Source organism: Falco punctatus (genome assembly GCF_963210335.1).
Source record: "Falco punctatus genome assembly, contig: scaffold_118, whole genome shotgun sequence".
Taxonomy (NCBI): domain Eukaryota; kingdom Metazoa; phylum Chordata; class Aves; order Falconiformes; family Falconidae; genus Falco; species Falco punctatus.
The window spans coordinates 28,759-33,931 of NW_027660075.1; the positions used below are offsets into that span (position 1 = coordinate 28,759).

A 5,173-nucleotide genomic window follows, 5' to 3' on the forward strand; every position below is an offset into this window, starting at 1 on the left:
CTCTCAGGGGTAAAATAAGTCTCATGGGTAAAAAAGGATTTGCGTAAAAAGTCTAGCAGGTAGAAAAGTCGCACAGGTCGAAAAAGTCTCATGGGTAAAAAATTCCCACAGGTAAAAAGTCTCAGGGGTAAAATAAGTCTCAGGGGTAAAATAAGTCTCACAGGTAAAAAAAGTCTCAGGGGTAAAAAAAGTCTCACGGGTTAAAAAACATCTGACGGGTAAAAAGTCTCAGAGGTAAAAAGTCCCATATGAAAAAAATATCTCACGTGAAAAAAGTCTGCCGGGTAAAAAAGTCATGGGTAAAAAAAATCTCAGAGGTAAAAAAAGATTCGGGTAAAAAGTCTAGCAGGTAGAAAAGTCTTATGGGTAGAAAAAGTCTCATGGGTAAAAAATTCCCGCAGGTAAAAAGTCTCAGGGGTAAAATAAGTCTCACAGGTAAAATAAGTCTCAGGGGTAAAAAAAGTCTCACGGGTTAAAAAACATCTGACGGGTAAAAAGTCTCAGAGGTAAAAAGTCCCATAGGTAAAAAATGTCTCACGGGAAAAAAGTCTGACGGGTAAAAAAAGTCATGGGTAAAAAAAAGTCTCACAGGTAAAAAAAGTCTCAGAGGTAAAAAAAGATTCGGGTAAAAAGTCTAGCAGGTAGAAAAGTCTTATGGGTAGAAAAAGTCTCATGGGTAAAAAATTCCCGCAGGTAAAAAGTCTCAGGGGTAAAATAAGTCTCATGGGTAAAAAAACTCTCAGGGGTAAAATAAGTCTCATGGGTAAAAAAAGATTTGCGTAAAAAGTCTAGCAGGTAGAAAAGTCGCACAGGTCGAAAAAGTCTCATGGGTAAAAAATTCCCACAGGTAAAAAGTCTCAGGGGTAAAATAAGTCTCAGGGGTAAAATAAGTCTCACAGGTAAAAAAAGTCTCACAGGTAAAAAAAGTCTCACGGGTTAAAAAACATCTGACGGGTGAAAAGTCTCAGAGGTAAAAAGTCCCATATGAAAAAAATATCTCACGTGAAAAAAGTCTGCCGGGTAAAAAAGTCATGGGTAAAAAAAATCTCAGAGGTAAAAAAAGATTCGGGTAAAAAGTCTAGCAGGTAGAAAAGTCTTATGGGTAGAAAAAGTCTCATGGGTAAAAAATTCCCGCAGGTAAAAAGTCTCAGGGGTAAAATAAGTCTCATGGGTAAAATAAGTCTCAGGGGTAAAATAAGTCTCACAGGTAAAAAAAGATTCGGGTAAAAAGTCTAGCAGGTAGAAAAGTCGCACAGGTAGAAAAAGTCTCATGGGTAAAAAATTCCCGCAGGTAAAAATCTCAGGGGTAAAATAAGTCTCAGGGGTAAAATATGTCTCATGGGTAAAAAAAGTCTCACAGGTAAAAAAAGTATCACGGGTGAAAAAAGTCTCACAGGCAAAAAAACGTCTCAGAGGCAAAAAGTCCCATAGGTAAAAAATGTCTCACGGGAAAAAAGTCTGACGGGTAAAAAAAGTCATGGTTAAAAAAAAGTCTCACAGGTAAAAAAAGTCTCAGAGGTAAAAAAAGATTCGGGTAAAAAGTCTAGCAGGTAGAAAAGTCTTATGGGTAGAAAAAGTCTCATGGGTAAAAAATTCCCGCAGGTAAAAAGTCTCAGGGGTAAAATAAGTCTCATGGGTAAAAAAACTCTCAGGGGTAAAATAAGTCTCATGGGTAAAAAAAGATTTGCGTAAAAAGTCTAGCAGGTAGAAAAGTCGCACAGGTCGAAAAAGTCTCATGGGTAAAAAATTCCCACAGGTAAAAAGTCTCAGGGGTAAAATAAGTCTCAGGGGTAAAATAAGTCTCACAGGTAAAAAAAGTCTCACAGGTAAAAAAAGTCTCACGGGTTAAAAAACATCTGACGGGTGAAAAGTCTCAGAGGTAAAAAGTCCCATAGGTAAAAAATGTCTCACGGGAAAAAAGTCTGACGGGTAAAAAAAGTCATGGGTAAAAAAAGTCTCACAGGTAAAAAAAGATTCGGGTAAAATGTCTAGCAGGTAGAAAAGTCTCACAGGTAGAAAAAGTCTCATGGGTAAAAAATTCCCGCAGGTAAAATGTCTCAGGGGGAAAATAAGTCTCAGGGGTAAAATAAGTCTCAGGGGTAAAATAAGTCTCAGGGGTAAAAAAAGTCTCACGAGTTAAAAAACATCTGACGGGTAAAAAGTCTCAGAGGTAAAAAGTCCCATATGAAAAAAATGTCTCAAGTGAAAAAAGTCTGCCGGGTAAAAAAGTCATGGGTAAAAAAAGTCTCAGAGGTAAAAAAAGATTCGGGTAAAAAGTCTAGCAGGTAGAAAAGTCTTATGGGTAGAAAAAGTCTCATGGGTAAAAAATTCCCGCAGGTAAAAAGTCTCAGGGGTAAAATAAGTCTCAGGGATAAAATGAGTCTCACAGGTAAAATAAGTCTCAGGGGTAAAAAAAGTCTCACGGGTTAAAAAACATCTGACGGGTGAAAAGTCTCAGAGGTAAAAAGTCCCATAGGTAAAAAATGTCTCACGTGAAAAAAGTCTGACGGGTAAAAAAAGTCATGGGTAAAAAAAGTCTCACAGGTAAAAAAAGATTCGGGTAAAAAGTCTAGCAGGTAGAAAAGTTGCACAGGTAGAAAAAGTCTCATGGGTAAAAAATTCCCGCAGGTAAAAATCTCAGGGGTAAAATAGGTCTCAGGGGTAAAAAAAGTCTCACAGGTAAAAAAAGTATCACGGGTGAAAAAAGTCTCACAGGCAAAAAAACGTCTCAGAGGCAAAAAGTCCCATAGGTAAAAAATGTCTAACGGGAAAAAAGTCTGATGGGTAAAAAAAGTCATGGGTAAAAAAAAGTCTCACAGGTAAAAAAAGTCTCAGAGGTAAAAAATGATTCGGGTAAAAAGTCTAGCAGGTAGAAAAGTCTTATGGGTGGAAAAAGTCTCATGGGTAAAAAATTCCCGCAGGTAAAAAGTCTCAGGGGTAAAATAAGTCTCATGGGTAAAATAAGTCTCAGGGGTAAAATAAGTCTCACAGGTAAAAAAAGATTCGGGTAAAAAGTCTAGCAGGTAGAAAAGTCGCACAGGTAGAAAAAGTCTCATGGGTAAAAAATTCCCGCAGGTAAAAATCTCAGGGGTAAAATAAGTCTCAGGGGTAAAATATGTCTCATGGGTAAAAAAAGTCTCACAGGTAAAAAAAGTATCACGGGTGAAAAAAGTCTCACAGGCAAAAAAACGTCTCAGAGGAAAAAAGTCCCATAGGTAAAAAATGTCTCACGGGAAAAAAGTCTGACGGGTAAAAAAAGTCATGGTTAAAAAAAAGTCTCACAGGTAAAAAAAGTCTCATAGGTAAAAAAAGATTCGGGTAAAAAGTCTAGCAGGTAGAAAAGTCTTATGGGTAGAAAAAGTCTCATGGGTAAAAAATTCCCGCAGGTAAAAAGTCTCAGGGGTAAAATAAGTCTCATGGGTAAAAAAACTCTCAGGGGTAAAATAAGTCTCATGGGTAAAAAAAGATTTGAGTAAAAAGTCTAGCAGGTAGAAAAGTCGCACAGGTCGAAAAAGTCTCATGGGTAAAAAATTCCCACAGGTAAAAAGTCTCAGGGGTAAAATAAGTCTCAGGGGTAAAATAAGTCTCACAGGTAAAAAAAGTCTCACAGGTAAAAAAAGTCTCACGGGTTAAAAAACATCTGACGGGTAAAAAGTCTCAGAGGTAAAAAGTCCCATAGGTAAAAAATGTCTCACGGGAAAAAAGTCTGACGGGTAAAAAAAGTCATGGGTAAAAAAAGTCTCACAGGTAAAAAAAGATTCGGGTAAAATGTCTAGCAGGTAGAAAAGTCTCACAGGTAGAAAAAGTCTCATGGGTAAAAAATTCCCGCAGGTAAAATGTCTCAGGGGGAAAATAAGTCTCAGGGGTAAAATAAGTCTCAGGGGTAAAATAAGTCTCAGGGGTAAAAAAAGTCTCACGAGTTAAAAAACATCTGACGGGTAAAAAGTCTCAGAGGTAAAAAGTCCCATATGAAAAAAATGTCTCAAGTGAAAAAAGTCTGCCGGGTAAAAAAGTCATGGGTAAAAAAAGTCTCACAGGTAAAAAAAGATTCGGGTAAAAAATCTAGCAGGTAGAAAAGTCTTATGGGTAGAAAAAGTCTCATGGGTAAAAAATTCCCGCAGGTAAAAAGTCTCAGGGGTAAAATAAGTCTCAGGGATAAAATAAGTCTCACAGGTAAAATAAGTCTCAGGGGTAAAAAAAGTCTCACGGGTTAAAAAACATCTGACGGGTGAAAAGTCTCAGAGGTAAAAAGTCCCATAGGTAAAAAATGTCTCACGTGAAAAAAGTCTGACGGGTAAAAAAAGTCATGGGTAAAAAAAGTCTCACAGGTAAAAAAAGATTCGGGTAAAAAGTCTAGCAGGTAGAAAAGTCGCACAGGTCGAAAAAGTCTCATGGGTAAAAAATTCCCGCAGGTAAAAATCTCAGGGGTAAAATAGGTCTCAGGGGTAAAATAAGTCTCACAGGTAAAAAAAGTCTCACAGGTAAAAAAAGTCTCACGGGTTAAAAAACATCTGACAGGTAAAAAGTCTCAGAGGTAAAAAGTCCCATAGGTAAAAAATGTCTCACGGGAAAAAAGTCTGACGGGTAAAAAAAGTCATGGGTAAAAAAAGTCTCAGAGGTAAAAAAAGATTAGGGTAAAAAATCTAGCAGGTAGAAAAGTCTTATGGGTAGAAAAAGTCTCATGGGTAAAAAATTCCCGCAGGTAAAAATCTCAGGGGTAAAATAAGTCTCACGGGTAAAATAAGTCTTAGGGGTAAAAAAAGTCTCACAGGTAAAAAAAGTCTCACGGGTGAAAAAAGTCTCACAGGCAAAAAAAGTCTCAGAGGTAAAAAGTCCCATAGGTAAAAAATGTCTCACGTGAAAAAAGTCTGACGGGTAAAAAAAGTCATGGGTAAAAAAAAGTCTCACAGGTAAAAAAAGTCTCAGAGGTAAAAAAAGATTCGGGTAAAAAGTCTAGCAGGTAGAAAAGTCTTATGGGTAGAAAAAGTCTCATGGGTAAAAAATTCCCGCAGGTAAAAAGTCTCAGGGGTAAAATAAGTCTCATGGGTAAAAAAACTCTCAGGGGTAAAATAAGTCTCATGGGTAAAAAAAGATTTGCGTAAAAAGTCTAGCAGGTAGAAAAGAATCACAGGTAGAAAAAGTCTCATGGGTAGAATATTCCCGCATGTAAAAA

General features: G+C 37.1%; 1 long non-coding RNA gene across 1 annotated transcript; it reads left to right on the forward strand.

Annotated features, from left to right (window-relative positions):
* The first annotated feature begins 409 nt into the window (after positions 1 to 409).
* Positions 410 to 4,783, forward strand: LOC308058104. Its single transcript, XR_013925655.1, has 3 exons — positions 410 to 582; positions 2,812 to 2,928; positions 4,728 to 4,783. It is a non-coding gene; the product is annotated as an uncharacterized lncRNA (long non-coding RNA).
* The last annotated feature ends 390 nt before the right edge of the window (positions 4,784 to 5,173 follow it).